The sequence below is a fragment of the Vitis riparia genome, unplaced genomic scaffold (assembly GCF_004353265.1).
Source record: "Vitis riparia cultivar Riparia Gloire de Montpellier isolate 1030 unplaced genomic scaffold, EGFV_Vit.rip_1.0 scaffold837_pilon_pilon, whole genome shotgun sequence".
In the NCBI taxonomy this organism is placed as follows: Eukaryota; Viridiplantae; Streptophyta; class Magnoliopsida; order Vitales; family Vitaceae; genus Vitis; species Vitis riparia.
This window is the reverse complement of record NW_023269808.1, coordinates 27,532-45,909: the sequence shown is the minus strand read 5'-3', so window position 1 is coordinate 45,909 and position 18,378 is coordinate 27,532.

Here is an 18,378-nt window from a genome sequence, read left to right as displayed (position 1 = left end):
AATTCATAAATGTTGACAAGAAAATCGAAAACAATATGTTTGTCTTTGGACTAACATATTGAATGCAAGATAAACTTTATATGTCACATATTTATGATTACTTTATTTATTATTATATTAAAATAATCTTCCTTTGGGCTGATTATTTTATATAATAATAATATGCTTACATATTTCAAAATAAATAAAATTACGTAACACAAGTTACTTTGGCAACAAATATGTATAATTCATTTATTTTAAAATATTAAATATAAATACACCAAGCAATAATTTAATCAAAATTATTTATTTATTGTTTTATGCATAAACTTATGTAAATATGCATACAAATTGAAGCATAAAATCATGTATATATATATATATATATATATATATATATATATTAATTGAAGCATATATACAAGCCTTGGTCTAGTGGTTTGGGCTAGATCATAAGGAAAGAGCCATGGTCATGGGTTCAAGCACCCTTGGAAGGCATTGCCATTTTTTTTTTTTTAGTTTGTTCATTGGCCGCGTCACTCTTGGAGCGGCACCAGCAGCGTTGCCGAAGCTGTCCTCGAACGACGTTGGCGGCTACGCAATGCCGCTAAACAACGTTGCCACCACCGGAATGACTCTATAACGGCGTCGTTGGGAAGCAGCCCCACCCGTGGCGCCAAAACGGCGTTGCCACCACCGGAACGACTCTATAACGGCGTCGTTGGGAAGCAGCCCCACCCGTGGCGCTAAAACGGTGTTGCCAACTGGAGAATGATGCCAAAATGTCTTTTTGATCACTTGAAAAGGTGTTAGAATGGTGCTCCTCCAGGTGGCGTCAGCGGTGCAAGGCGGATGAGGCTTGCAGCGCCTTCTCTAACCAAAGATTTGCAAAAATAACAACGCTATAGCGGCGCCAAAATGGTACAACAGCAGCACCAAAATGATGCTCCTCTAATCACCTGAAATAGAACTGCAAACGGCGCCTGAACGATGCTTCCAATGGTGTCTAAATGACGCCTCCAATGGTGCTTCCTATGGCGCTTGAACGGTGCTGCAAATGGCGCCTCCAATGGCGCCTCGAACGACGCTTGAAAATGGCATTTCCAAAGGCGCCTGAACGGAGCCGGAATGGTGGCTGAGGTGTACCTTGAATGGTGCTTGAAGCGCGCCTGAAGACGGCGCCTAAAGTGCGCCTGAAACGGCGCCCCTCATCGGCATTGGATGGCCCTTGAACGACATCTAAACGCCTATAAGAAGACCTGAAATATCATCTTCAATACCTTTTTATTATTATTATTATTATTATTATTATTATTATTATTTTATTGGCCCAGATTCTTTGTTGTTTCCCTGATTTTTCGTTTGTGTGTTTATAGATTGTTTTTGGTGAAAATGGAATTAGAACCTTGCTCTGATACCAATTATTATTCATTTTGATCTCCATTATCACCAACAATAGAAACTGAACATATATACATATATATCAATCTTGAAAACATGCCATGCTCTCTAGATAGGGAATGAATGAACCTAAGTCCATTTTGCTTTTTGTTTTGAACAAGGTATGGATCTCCTAAGGCTGTAGAGGGCACCACCTCTTACTGAATTCTCTCTGACAATGGGAGCGGGAGAGAAACAGGTCTGTTCTTATTTCAAAATGATGTGATGAATTTGAACAGACACTTAGTCTTTGGATTTATACCCTCTTGCCTTAAGGACCCTACCCTTTGGCTATTGGGCCTCACGAGTCTTAGGCCCATTATCTAAGGCCTGTGATGGAAATGGGCTCTACACATAAGGTGGCCCATACTGTGGAAAACCGATACAAAATAAATATCAAAAGGCGAATAGCTTAGTCATGTACCATTGTTAAATATGTGTGAGTCCATATCTTAACACACAAGTGTTGGATTCTCACCGTCGTCGGACCCTTTCATCACTTGTTCTTCGACTACAATGACTCTCACTACCAATAGGCCCCCACCATCACCGTCTAGTGGTGCTCTCCAATTGGGAATGTTGCTCTTCAATATTGCTGGCCATGCATGCTATTGTTACTTTATTTATTTTATTTGCTTTGTATTCTTTTTGCGAAAAATAAAAACCTGAAATGTATGCTATTCAAAATACATCCGACTATAATCAAGCACCTAAAACACGTATTAAGGTCTTCTACAAGAGATGACCTTCAATCACCATGCTTTTCTATTTATCAATTAAAGCAAATCTGCAATCACTTTTTTTGGCAATTGGTGGTCAAGGTCAACCGTGACTACAGAAGGTTGGTTGGATACTAAAAAAGATAATAAACCATATGGAAGAAAAATGGGAGAAACCCTCTAGAAGCTTCATGTAGGAGGAACATATGAGTATTAGAGATTCATTACAATAGATTTTCTTTTTATTTTTAAATTCTTCTAATTAGTTGTAATTTCCTATTTTTGTGTTTTGGGCTAATTCTAGGATTGTTTCCTATTTTGTGTTTTGGGTAGATTGTTTCCTATTTTTGTGTTTTAGGTTTGTGTATATATATTCATTCTTAATCAATGAAAAAGTAAAACCATTGTTTCTCAATAATTCTCTCTCTACTTCAACATGGTATCAGACCCTATCTTCTTGGGTGTATTTTTTTTTTTTCGCCGAAAAACCAGAAGAACTCTACATCCACTCTCCTCAATAGCTTCACTCTCAAGATCCTCACCATTCCCTCCTTACAATCAATCTTTCCAATATCACCAAATTGTCATCCACCAATTATCTCACATGGAGCCTTCAAATTCAATCTCTTCTTGAAGGTTATGATCTTCATCACTTCATTGATGGCACTCATACTCCACCACCACCCACCGTTACCATCACTGGTGTTGCATCCCCAAATCCGACATACACAACCTGGAAGCGTCAGGATCGTCTCATCTTTAGCATTCTCCTTGGTGCTATCTCCGTTTCACTACAATCGCTTATTGCCCGCACCACCACTTCACTTGATGAATGGCAAACCTTAGCCAATATCTATGCCAAACCATCTCGTGGTCATATTAAACAATTGAATGAACAATTACAACGGTGTACCAAGGGCTCTCTAACTTATTGGACTTACGCCTTTGCCACTACTGTATATCTCATCAACCGCATGCCCATACCCACACTACATCTCTCATCTTCTTTTAACAAACTCTTTGAGTCTCCACCCAACTACACTAAACTTCGGGTGTACGATTGCTTATGTTATCCGTGGTTTTGTCCTTATTCTCAACATAAACTTGACTCTTGTTCCACTCCTTGTGTTTTTCTTGGTTACTCTTCAACACAAAGTGCCTATATTTTCTATCTTGGTCGTCATCCAATTTCCTCAATAGATCAACTTGCCGACGCTCTTACTAAACCGCTTCCATAAAGCCACTTCCAAGAATTACAGGTCAAGATTGGAGTCTCCTCTGGAGCTCCATCTTGAGGGGCATATTAGAGAATTCATTACAATAGATTTTCTTTCTATTTTAAATTCTTCTAATTAGTTGTAATTTCCTATTTTTGTGTTTTGGGCTAATTCTAGGATTGTTTCCTATTTTTGTGATTTGGGTAGATTGTTTCCTATTTTTGTATTTTAGGTTTGTGTATATATATTCATTCTTAATCAATGAAAAAGTCAAGCCAGTGTTTCTCAATAATCCTCTTTCTACTTCAACAATAAGTAGCTCCTCCCTAACCAAAGAGAGGATGGCTTTCCCCTTGGGAAAACTCTCCATAAACTCTAAAGGCTATTTTTGCATAAGAAAACCTCATTTAAATCTAGAAATGGTGAACCAAAATTTTTAGTTATTCATGAAGATTTTTTAGCATCTTCATTGGCGTCTTCTGTGGAAAAATCTAAGCTCATCCTCATTTTGTTAGAACAAAAAGCCAATAGTGAAAATTTAAGATCCCCTTACAAAGATGAGGAGTCAACACTCTTATGCATATATATCGGTGTCAACAAGTTTTCCTTGTTGAAAGTCATTAATTGAATCATCATATTCAAATCAATCAAACTAAATATATCAAAGCCATAAGGCCCATATAGTCTTGGAATCACTCATCTCTCAACCATAATAGCTATCATAGCCACAACAACAACCTCAACTAGACCACCCATCTATGCCTGCCTTTAAGGAGACCATAATGAGAAGTTTGCATGAGGCTTCCCTTATGGTTGTGTACGTAACTCATGATTTGGAAGCATGGTAAAATTTTCCATAAGTTTGCGTTCATTTCTCCATCTATATGCAACATCACTCTTTTCAGCTTCTTTACGCTTGTGAACTGTTATCATTGGCTTTGCCATGAGGCCCTCCAATGAATAGTTGTGAGGCTAAGGTATAAAAATGAGACAATCTTCATCTTGGATAGCCAAAGCTACCTCATTCTTAAGGACCAACAAAGTAACCAAACTTGCACTTACTAGCCATCACACTCATCCTTACAATTAATAGTTGAACCTCTATCAAATTGACCGCTTAAGACATGTTGGATCTTGTTTAGCTTGCTTGGGAGTTTACCCACCCTTCCTGTTTTCTTAGCGCATGTTAGAAGTGCTTAACTATTCCTTTTGGGCAAAACTTGTTCATGGTTTTATGCTTGGTTGAGGGCACTTATATAGAATTAAGAAGTTGTGAAAGTCACCAACAACATATGATAGGCTCGTGCTTTAAGACACCTTAGGTGTTCAAAAATCAGGTACACCTCAAAAGGTCATTTGATTTACCTAACCTTGATGAAAAGTCATCAGAAAGTGCAAGAATGATTTTGATGTCAACTCATATATGGAATAGGTAAATACATAGAAATCTTGTCACCCAAGCAAGTAATCAATTGAGGTCCAAGTGAGTCTTCCTTAACACACCTATTTTATGATTTCTAGCACATTTACTTGATGCTGAAAAGAAAAAAGTTGAAAAACCAATGTTTATCAAGTTAAAAAAACCTTCTAACTAGAGGCCTAAGACCAAGTTAGTTTTGAAACAAGGGCTTTTACTAATAGCCTAGTCAGAAATAAATGATCAAGGTGAATAGCCATGAAAGACCTAAAGATATCTCATTAGATATCTCAAAATCCTAACCTAAAAGCCCACATCTTGCATTAGTCCTCCTAATTTAGGACATCCTTTATTGAATCGCCCCATATGGCCATACATGAAAGTTATCTTGGTGCAAAACTGACCTCTCACTCTTCCAAAGATGGATCGTCTCTGTGTCAAGATGACCTCCACACCTTCAGGTATAGGTTGCACATGCACACATTAAATCAAGCTTTGCCTTTGGGTATGGGTCAATTTTGCACCAAACCACCTTCCATATATGAGCATAGCTTACCCTAACGATAAAACCCTTAAGTAAAAGGTCCTTAGATGTGCTATCCACTAGATAAGTTAAACCATGTTAGTTCTAATTATTCTAGCATGTAGAGAGCTCAACTCGAATATTTTACATTCTTTACTCTGAAAACATTACTAATTCCACTTGTTGCATGCAAACTAAACAATTAAACTTGCATATTGACTTATGATGAAGGAACTATTTCAAAAGAGGCAAGGTAGGTTATCAAATGAGTCCACCCTATGACAAGATCATTCAAACACTACATCAAGTTTCTTATAGGCAATGATAAAAATATCAGTAATCACTGATATATTGATAATTCGATTTTACGGATATATTGAAGATATATCGATGAATATTTTGACACTAAATATCGGTTGGCCTAAAATTGATCAAAACTTACAAAAATGTGTATATATATATATATATATATATATATATATATATATATATAATTTTATCATAGTTGATAATAATATCGTATATCGATAAAAATATAAATTTTATAAGTGTACATTTATTATTAAATTACACCTAATATTATGATATTTGATTATAATATGTCTAATTTTAAAATATATATTAGTATTAAAATATGATCCATTAATTCAATTGTATTAAACAATATAAAATGAATAATGATATATATATAATTTTTTAATATTTAATTAATTATTAATGATATTAAAAACATTATGAAGAAAATTATATAATTTTTATATTTTTGGTAATTAATTAAAAGACTTTGCATTTAATTATAAAATAATTATAATTAATTTGCTCTTTAAATTATTCTTATATTTTCTTATATGATATATATATATATATATATATATATATATATATATATATATATAATATATATATGGTGAAAAATAATTATCAAGGGGTAAACTTGTCCCAAGTGGTAAGTTGAGTGCTTGCCTAACCTTTTGTTGGGGGTTTGAGTCCCCTCAAATGGTAGAAAAATAGCTCATTTTTTGAGCTTTGACTCGATCAATGCAGGGCGTTGACCGTCAATATATTCGTGGTAAATATCATTTCCAAGTCCACCGATACACGATATATCAGCAATGTATCGCTATATTTTAATCACTACTTACATGTACTCAAACAAGTATTCAAAATGACATCATAAGGGAAATGTTGGCAGTTCCAACCTGATGGCGGCAAAACGCTCAAACCTTAAAACCAAGTTTACCTGAAAAAGTACTATACTAATATTAATATACCCTAAGCCACCTGTTTTGAATGTTATTTATCATTTTACTCTAAAAGCTAAAAATCCTAGGCACGAAACCTCTGGTTAGGTCTTGAGCATCTTCAGGGTTTTATTTTTATTGTGTTTCTAAGCTTCATAGGTATCAAGCATCACAAATGGCCGAGTGTTAGAATGGGTAAAAAGGTGGAAAAAAGTATTTTCGTTTAAGGCCCTGTTTGGTTAAAAACTTGGGGGCAAGTTCGAGAGCTAGGATTCCAAACGTGGAATGCACTGAGATCAAGTGAGAGTTGAGTCACGTGAGGTAAGAATTCTCTGGATACTTCTAGAAAAGGGTATTTAAATAGAACAAAACCGATTCTATGGTGATCTTTGACCATTTTTCCAATTTCTTGAGCGATTGAGAGCTTTGGAATGGAGAGAGGAGAGAAAATTGTGGTTTTAGAGAGAGTTGAGAAGTGAGACTCAATATCCACAATGGAAGAATTCAGAACTGTTAGCAGAGGTCTTTGGAGGAAAGATCATCTAGCAACTCGGTTTCATAAGCTGAACCTCTATTTCAGGTTCTAGTGTTCTTATTTTGTTTTATTATTGGTGTGGAAATTTAGGTTATGATTTCTCTACTTTCTGTTGATTTGGTTAGATCTGGTTGTTTGTGGAATTTTGGATTATATATATTTTTTTAATCAAATTTTGTTGATTTGTATAAATTTGAATTATTCAAGAACCCTAGGTTGTATTACTTTTAATTTTCTGATTATTAAGAGTTGATTTGGTTGTTTAAAATCCTAGATTGCAATTTCTTGTTAGTTTATATAGATTTGTTCATTTTAAGCATTTAGATTATTTTTTTAATATATTCTTACTTAGATAATTCAGCTAGAAATCAGAGTTGTTTCTATGTTGCTATGTACTGATCCAATTACCTTAGAATTGTAATATGTAATTTTCTAGATTTGTCTCTATTGATTTTTAATGATTAAATTCAATTAGAAATCTAAATTTGTCTCTGTTGATTGGGTTTTATCCTCTATTGATTTGTACTAGTTAAGTTCAATTAGAAATCTAGATATTGTCTTTATTAATTTGGACTGATTTGATTCAATTAGAAATCTAGGTTGTGCCACTATTGATTTTGGACTAATTTGATTCATATGGAAATCTAGATATTGTTTCTATTAATTTGATTTGATTTGATTAAATTGTAACCTAGGTAGCATTTATATTAATTTTGGAGTGACTTAATTCAATGGGAAATTTAGAATTTGTCTTTATTAATATGATTTGATTTAATTAAATTAAAACTTATGTCATGAATCAATTAATTTATGAACTTATTTAATTCAATTAGGGACTTAGGTTATGCCTCTACACTCTGAACTGATTTAATCAAATTGAAATTTAGATCAGGTAAATTCAAGGTATCATCATTGGTAGGATTTTGGGATCATACTTTCCAGTATTTGTCTTGACCAACTAGGCTATCTTGGTGGATTTACATTGATTTCATAATTATATTTGATATTCAAATACTTTCTAGTATTTTTATCATGGAGTGATATTCAAATTAGTTTCAATTACATATAGGATACTATTTGATTTCTTAATTATAATTTGATACCATCATCATAGATTTGAAAGTTCCATTCTATTAAAAAGGAAAAAGCCATTGGAAAACCAAATGACAATTGGCTTTAAGTAAACTTATTTTAATCATGATTATGAAAGGCTGATTTTATTTTCTATGATGAATAAATCATTCTTTTTATACTTCACATATAAATTTATACACTTATACTTCGATTCTTCAATAATCCTAAGTATGATATTACATGTATATCAAATAGTTTACTTTCAGATTGTTTTTTTTTAATTACCTCTTGTTGAACAATCTTTAGTTTTCCTTTAAAACTAATCTAGATCTTTTGGATAATAAAGTATCAAATTTCTTAACTAATTTTATTTGGTATGCATATTTGAAAAATGTTTTTAAAATAATTTTAAGTAGACACGAATTAATTTCATAACTCCAGGTAATGGAGACATTGTGGATAAATCCGTGGAAATTAAAATGAGACTTAATAACTCCCAACATTCGAAATGATTTTAGAAAAATCAATTTTTTACTTTCATATGATTTTCCATTTATTCCAATATTGAATTCTTAAATCGAAATCCATATTATTTAGAGAATTCCTCAACTCTTAACAATAATAGGAATCACTAAAATTATGTTATAAAATAGTATAAAATTAGTCAAGCAAAGTGAATAAAATGAAAGTTGAAAACACAAGTCCTCTATAATCTTAAATTTGATTATTTTCTTTTGCTCATATTTAATTTCCCATTGGTGCATGTGCAATTATTTAGATTTAAGTCTTTCTTCTAAATTCATAGCTATTATATTTTGTAAATAATTTTTTTCCCTTGGAAGAACGCTTTATTTGCTAATCTAAGTATGCAAGTTTCTACCTTATCCTTTTATTTAAAGCCATGCGCATGAGTGAACCTTGTTTACAATTGTTTTGTTTGCTATGTTTGAATCACGTGGTATTAAATTTTGCTTGCTATTGGTATATTATTAGTATTATTTAATTTTTGAGAAAGTAAATATGTTTTGGAATGATGTATTAAGAATGTGTTTTGTACTATTTTCTCTAAAAGTGTTTTTATGAGAGTCACTTATCAAGTGTTTCTCTAAAAAACATTATAGGTGATTTTTTAAATATTTAAAAATTTTTCTTTGCTAGCTGTAAAATGAGGATAAATGCAACACAAATAAAAGTAGAGACAACTATATATTACGTTAACAATATATATAAAAGATGGATTAGGTATCCTATTCCAAAGACGAAAGACCTTCTTCAAAGGTTAAGTCTAAAGTTTTTTCTAAGTTTGATATGAAATCAATCCATCCCGAACAGAGATAATGAAACCAATATATATATATATATATATATATATATATATAATATATATATATATATATTGGAAGAAAAGAATCAGATATAGAAGTGATAGAGTTGAGAGAATGAAAGAAAGAGAGAATAAGAGAGATAATGAGAGAAAGACTGGGATTCTTCTTGCTCGAGATAGGTTTGTACAAGAGATGGAGACCTTTCATAGGCTTCATATAGGTCCTCCATTAATGCCTCTATTTATTCATATTAATGGAGAGCATTAATGGAAGACTTATTATGTTGTTTAATAAGGGAGTTTTAAGTGGTGACATTCACCTTTCATTTACAACACTCCCCTTTGGATGTCCACCACACTAAAGAATATGTCTCATTAAAACCTTACTAGTAAAAAACCTTATAATAAAAACCCAGTGAAGGAAAAAGAGTACAATATTCTTATAATTCTTTAAAGTGTTCTTGGTATGTTAGGATTGCCTTGTTAAAAACCTTACCAGTAAAGCCCAGTGGGACAAAACCTGGACAAAGGGAAAAAAAGTATAGTACACTAACACCTTTTTACAAGAATACTCCCCCTCATGTTGATGGATTTCTTTCTTGCTCAAGATAGGTTTGTACAAGAGATGGAGACCTTTCATAGGCTTCATACAGGTCCTCCATTAATGCCTCTATTTATTCATATTAATGGAGAGCATTAATGGAAGACTTATTATGTTGTTTAATAAGGGGGTTTTAAGTGGTGACATTCTCCTTTCATTTACAACACTCCCTTTTGGATGTCCACCACACTAAAGAATATGTCTCATTAAAACCTTACTAGTAAAAAACCTTATAATAAAAACCCAGTGAAGGAAAAAGAGTACAATATTCTTATAATTCTTTAAAGTGTTCTTGGTATGTTAGGATTGCCTTGTTAAAAACCTTATCAGTAAAGCCCAGTGGGACAAAACCTGGACAAAGGGAAAAAAAGTATAGTACACTAACACCCTTTTACAAGCATACTCTCCTTCATGTTGATATCCTTGAGTCGACACATTCCAATCTTGTGTATTAACTTTTTGAATGTTGAGGTTGACAATGACTTTGTGAATAAATAAGCTAGATTATCTTTTGAGCGTATTTGTTGAAGATCAATTATACCACTCTTTTGGAGTTCATGTGTATAAAAGAATTTTGGTGAAAAGTGTTTAGTTCTATCTTCTTTAATATGACCCCTTTTTATCTGTGCAATGCATACAACATTATCTTCAAATAATATTTTCAGTCCATCTTTGATATGTTGGATCATATATCTTAGCCATATACATTCATGACTTGCTTCATGAATTACAAGTATTTCTGAATAATCTGATGATATGACTCTCATTGTTGATTTGACAAATCTCCATGAAATAGCAGTACCACGACAATGAAACACATACATTGTTTGTGATTTAGCTTTGTGTGGATTTGAAATGTATCTTGCATCTACATATCCAAGCAATTGTTGTTTTGATTCCCTTGAGTAAAATAGACCCATGTCGGTAGTTTCGTGAAGATACCGCAATATATGTTTGATACCATTCCAATATCTTCAGGTTTGAGCGGAACTATATTTTGCTAATAAATTGACAAAAAAACAATGTTTGGATGTGTATAATTGGTAAGATACATAACTTCACCAATAGCACTAAGATATGGTACTTTAGGACCTAGTCATTTTTCATAGTAAGTGATTAGACAACCATTGGAGAACTTAAAGAATGAGCTTTATCCATATGAAAACCTTTCAAATTTTTCTTACTGTATTTTGATTGATGTATTAAAACTCCATTTAGAAAATGTTCGATCTATAGGTTGAGACAAAATTTTGTTTTTCCAAGATCTTTCACCTCAAATTCCTTTTTCAAATGATATGTTGTTTTTGTGAGCTCTTTAGGAGTTTCAACAAGATTTAAGCCATTAACATACACTACAAAAATTGAAAATTTGGTTTATGATTTCTTAATGAAGATGCATGAACATATAGAGTTATTCACATATCCTTCTTTTAGCAAGTATTCTCTAAGGTCATTATACCACATGCATCTAGATTGCTTTAATTCATACAAAGATCATTGTACCTTGATTGAGTACATGTTACGAGGCTTTCTACTATTTGTTTCAAGCAATTTAAATCTTTCAGGGGTTTTCATGTATATATCATTATCTATGGATCCATATAAATATGCTATAATAACATATATGAGATGTATATTTAGTCCTTCTAAGACTGTCAAACTAATTAAAAAACAAAATGTGATTGTCCATGACGGGGAGAGTATGTTTCCTTATAGTCAATACCAGTTCTCTATAAGAAACCTTCTGCTACTAATCGTGTTTTATATCTTATGATCTCATAATTCTCATTGTGCTTTCGTACAAATACCCATTTGTACCTAATAGGCTTTACATTTTCAGGTGTTTGGACTATAGGTCCAAAAACTTCTCGTTTTGTTAATAAGTTTCACCCTGCTTGCATAGCTTCTTTCCATTTTGGCCAATCATTTCTATGTTAACATTCTTCCACATTTTGTGGTTCAAGATCTTCATCATTTCTTATAATATCAGAGGCCACTTGGAAAGCGAAAATATTGTTAACATTTTTCTCTTGTGTGTACATAACTTATTGACATCTCACAATTTTTAGGTACTTGTGCCTTTTTAGTGGCTACTTATTCAATATGTACCTCTTTAGGAACTTCTTGTTTAATATGTGCCTCTTCAGGGACTTTTTGAATTATTTGTGCCTTTTTTGGGGCAATAGATTTCTTAATTTTAGACCGATCAATCATTTTGATGGTCGCTTCTAGAGTAACAAATTTTCTTTGTATTCTCTTCTTCTGGGGAATTATATCCTTTGAGTTAACAGGTTTACCACGCTTTAGGCGTATCTTAGATTCATTTGTTAATTGTCCAACAAGGACATCAATTCATGTTGGAATATTTGTAGCCATGATATGGGATTTGTCACTTTCTTTGTATTAATGAATGCATCTGGTAATTGATTTGCAAGATTTTGAAAATGAATGATCCTTTGAACTTCTAGTTCACATTGATTTGTATAAGGATTAAGATGGAACATAGTAGATGCCTTCTAAGTAATTTCTCCATGTTCTTCAAGAATCGACTTTTCTCTCCCTAATGATAAGAAAACACTCTCATTAAAATGACAATCCGCAAAGCGGGTTATAAAAACATCATTTGTCAAAGGTTCAAGATATTATAATAGATGAAGAATCAAAACCTACATAAATCCTAAGTCGTCGTTGGGGACCCCCATTTTAGTGCGTTGTGTAGGTGCAATTGGTACATATACTGCACAACCAAAATTCCGTAAGTGATAGATATTTGGTTGTTTTCTAAGTATAAGTTGTAAATTAGAGTATTCATGGCAACTTTTAGGTCAAATACGGATTAAAGCTACAACATGCATAGTAGCATGTTCCTAGGAAGAAGTAGGTAATTTGGTTTTCATTAGTAATGGTCAGTCTATTAATTGAAGATGTTTAATGAAGAATTCTGCTAAACGATTTTAGGTATGAGTATGAGCAACAGGATGCTCAATATTTATCCCTATTGATATACAATAGTCAATGGATGTTTGAGAAGTAAATTTGCTAGCATTATTAAGACATATTGTCTTGATTGGATAATATAGAAATTGTGCTCGTAGTCTGATCATTTGTGCAAAGAGCCTAGCAAAGGCAAAATTACGTGTAGAAAGGAGACAAACATGTGACCACCTAGTAGAAGCATTTATTAGGATCATAAAATAATGAAATGGTCCACATGGTGGATGGATAAACCACATATGTCCCCATGTATTCTTTCTAAAAAGATCAGTGACTCGGATATGACTTTAGTAAAATATGGTCTTACTATAAATTTACCTTGTGAGCACATAACACATGGGTATTCATTAGGCAAAAGAATCTTCTGGTTCTTTAGCGGATGCCTATGTGAGTGTTCGATTATTCGACGCATCATTGAAAACCCTAGGTAACCTAACCTGTAATGTCAAAGGGCAAAAAATTTTAGGTTGTTGAACTTCTAGTTCATGACAACATATGATTCAATAGGCTTTATAGTTGTATGATACAACCTAGAGGAGAAAGCTAGGAATTTTCAACTGTAAGTTTTTCGCCATATATAATAGAAGTAATGTAAAAATATTCTACGTTATCTTCATTCATAGTTTCAATATGATATCCATTTTTGCAGATATCTTTAAAACTAAGCAAAATTCTTTTTTGTGATTTGTTAGAATATAAAGCATCATTTATATGGAATCTAGTTCCATTCGGTAGCATTATGTTTTCTTTTTCAGAGCCTTCAACCAAGTTTGTAGTACCAGATATGGTACTTACATTAACTTTTATTAATGTCAATCCAAGGAAGTATCTTTTATCTCAAGGAATTGTGTACGTGGTTGCACAGTCTGCGAGATATACATCATTCTCATTCATCTTGAGACCATATAACACATAGATTTTAGTTATAACTAATATTTAAAAAAAGACATAATGTAAATAACAATATATATAAAAAATATAATAATCAGATATAAATATAAGACATAATAATATATTATTTGATATATAAAGTAACATCAATCAATGTTAGTATTCTCATCATTTATTAAATGGTTAGTTTTTTACTAGGACCTCCAAAAAAATCAATATCATAGTAAGTTAGGTTCAATCTATCACCATCAGTAAAGTTCATCTCCATCTCTTTTCCTTTTACTTTTATTTATACTTAGTAAAGGTCGACCAAATGTTTGGGTGTATGATAGCTACACGACTAATTTGCCTTCATACCACATCTATAACAATTATTTTCATGGTTCTTGGAAGGTTTATCTTGTATACACTTCCCATTTTCTTGTTTTGCCTCTATATTACTCGACTTTTGGTGGTGTAATGAGGCTTTCTTTTTATGAGAATTTGAGGAATTACTATCATAAAATCATGGTATCGGGGATTTCTCCCACGACCACGTTCTTGTCCACGTCCACAAGTTTGGGACGATATTACATTCACATCAGGGAATGGTTTAGATTTAGTTGGACGAGACTAGTGATTTCTTATCAAAAGTTCATTATTTTGTTTAGTAATAAGAAGACATGATATTAATTCAGAGTATTTTGTAAATCAATGCTCTTGATATTGCTGCTGTAGGAGCACATTTGAGGTGTGAAATGTAGTAAAAGGTTTTTTTAACATATTTTTTTTGTGATTTTTTCTCCACACAGCTTTAATTGAGAGTTGATTTTGAACAATGCGGATTTATATTCACTAACAGTTTTAAAATCTTGCAACCTCAAGTGCATCCAGTCATATCAATCTTTTGGGAGAATCATAGTTTTCTAGTGGTCATATCTTTCTTTCTAATTACTCAAAAGAGTAAAAGGGTCCTTTACTATAAGATACTCACTTTTTAAACCTTCATGGAGATGATGACAAAGAAAAATCAACGCTTTTGCGTGATCCTACGGGGATGCTTGATTTCCTTCTTTGATTGTAGCTCCAAGGTTCATTGCATCAAGATGTATTTCAATATCAAGTATCCAATATAGATAGTTCTTTCCCAAAATGTCAAGTGCCACAAATTTGAGTTTTGTGAAATTCGACATTGTTAAAGAACTTCAGATATATGACAAAACATTATTATTAGAATCAATTACAATAAATTGATAACATTAGTATAACTTCGATTATAATCAAAACTAAATAATTTGCTTGTAGTTTTTAACAATATATAACACAAGTTAAATGAACAAATTCAATAGTAATATAAATATGTAAAAATTTTATTCTATACAAACAACCTCAAGTTTAATAACTAGAATTACCTTCAAAGTAATTTGTGCTGATAACGTGTTGTAAAACAAGGATAAAAACAACACAAATAAAAGTAAAGACCACTATATATTACTTTAACAATATATATAATGGGGAGAAAGGAATAAGAGACGAGAAATGAAGAAGTTGAGAGAATGAAAGAAAGAAAAAAAAAAAAAAAAAAGAATGAGAGAGATTAGGTTTGTACAAGAGATAGAGACCTTTTATAGGCCTCGTATAAGTCATCCATTAATGCCTCTATTTATTCATATTAATGGAGAGCATTAATGGCAGACTTATTATGTTGTTTAATAAGAGATTTAAGTGGTGACATTCACCTTTCATTTACAACATTCTTAAATTTTTTCAAACACCTAATTTTTTTTTTCCAAAACACTTTTGAGTGTAAAGGTACTTGTTAAAAACACTATCAAGCACACTTTAAATAAATAAAAAAATAAGTTGAAAATGGCATGAGAGCGAAGAGGGGAAAAAAAAAGGAGGAAGATGAAAGTGAGGGTGAAAACAATCAAGGAAAATAATAATTTAAAAAAATGGAGTATTCAAAAGGTCAAAACTACTTTAAGGAAAAAAGAGTAAGAAAAATGAAAAGAAAAGAAGTGCATGGGCAAGGTAGAAGTAAGAAAAAAGAAGAAAAAAAAGTAGAAGTTTTGTACCATAGGTCTTAGGTCATTGGAAGGGTTGTCTGATAGATCAAACGTGATCCATTTTGTGTGAAATTTTGGAAGGATATTTTATTTTACGTGTGGAACATTATTACATAGTCTTGTAACAAAGTTAATGGTTGGATTCTTGGATTTTTGTAGGGTGATTTATCCCTAAAATTTTTATTTAGTTTATTTTAAAAAAATATTAATATTATTATTGTGAGATAGATTTGTTCATATTTGTAATTGTTGCCTATGATTTGGTATATGAGTGTTGTTTAAACTTTATTTTTGTGCATTACCTTCGCATAATAGTTGTACGAAAAAAATAATGATAAGGTTATGTGAAATAAAAAAATAATTAAAAAGAAAAGTTGTACGAGGGAGCAAATTAAGAAGAGAGCGAAATTTTAGTTTGAAAGACACAAAAATTTATTCCGATAAGATTTCAAATGGTGGGTGTATTTAGGTATGAACATGTATCCTTCTATGAAACATTGGGAATAATAGTACATTGTATGATCTAGCATTTCATTTCTATTTGTATTTTCATTTAATCACCAAGATGCATGCATGTCATATATTTAATGTTTTGAATGTCTATTTTAATGTATTTTAGCCTTTGATTATTACCCATTTACCCTCTTGAGTGTAAGGCACCCTACTAAGCAACATAGAAATATCTATCCATTTCTCCTTAAAAAAATTTAGGTACATATATTGTTCCTAAGAATCCATAGGTAGATCTAGAAGGTTTCATATATAAGAGTTGCTTAAAAATATTGGTATTCACTTTTGTTAAACTTTTAAACATATATTCATTTAATAAATTTAGGTACCTATAATCTAATTATATTTTGATTGGTTGTGTGCATGGTTTGAAATGTCAGAATTTTTCGGTGAAATTTCGCCAATATTTGGTTATCGGAGCAGACCAACACGATATTCCTCACTGATAATTGATTGACCGACATTTCGTCAATTTTCATCAATTTCGTTGAAATGTTGGAATTTTTCGGCATTTTTGCTGACTTTTTGGGAAATTTCTCAATATTTTCAGTGGTTAACTTTGGTTGAACCTACTAGTTGCCCGCCCCTTTAGATTTCATGCTGCCCATGTCCCCGTTCCCTTTAAATTTCGAACTTTTTTGAAATTGTCTACGTTGCTGCTGCTTGGAGGATTCAAACCCAGGCCAAAAAGCTTGGGTTCAAGCCTAGTTACAATTAAGCTAAGTTCACACTAAATAATATATGTTGATTATAAATATGTTAAAGTTCATTATTAAAAAATTAATTAATTAATTAATAGTTTATTTTACTTTAAATTTTATTAATTAATTAATAAATGTATAAAAACCACATTATATTTTTCTTAATAAATCTTTTTTATATCATTTATATGATAATTAAATATTAAAAAAAATCATATATACATCATCATTTATTTTATATTATTGAATACATTTGAATTAAATAAATTATAGTTTTAATATTAAATGTATCATCATTTATCTCATTAATCCTATTTTAAAAAATTATTATTACTTCACTTTTAAATTTTGTATATTTATCTTTTTAATTTTGAATGTCTTTATTTTAAAATATTAAAATATAAATTTATTAAAAAATACTAAATATATAAAAATAATAATTTTCTAATATTTTATAAATTAAAATTAATTTGATAAGATAAATAATAAATTATATATTAAAATCGATATATCCTTGCTTATGGATATTTTTCTCCTTAACCTTATCTATGTCAATTACACTTACAAAATAACTTCAATATGTGTATTTTGTTTTTCTTATTTTATCATTCTTTGGAGTTTTTCTAAATATTTTCTTGAATTTTAATTATTTTTGCCTTACGATATTTTATTAAAATATCTAATATATCCATAAAATCAAAATACCGATTTATTCATATTTACTAATATTTCAAACAATGGTTGTGTGTGAACAAATTGTAGGAACACTTTATTTAGAAATGATTGTAGAGACTTTCATGATTATCTTAGGTTGGACATTAATAACATTTATGAGCTAGTGAAGGATAGTAGTAAAAAAAAATCATTAATTGAATTTTTAGTTTAGAAAATTTTATTAAAAATTAAATTGTGATTGATTCTAGAATAATTTCTTTTTCAAGGTATAAAAATTCACTATTAGCTTGCATTAAGAATAACCCTTAGAGTCAAACCTTTGACTTGAGGTTACAATTCGAGTTTTGGGTCACTTGGAATTCAAGTTGCGATGACGTGGTATTAGAGCCAGGTTGCAATAATATTTTTTTTGGGGGAGGGAGGGGGGAGGGGTGGGGGATTGGTGTATTGTTATATTTATGCATTTATATATGCATGTATTTATTT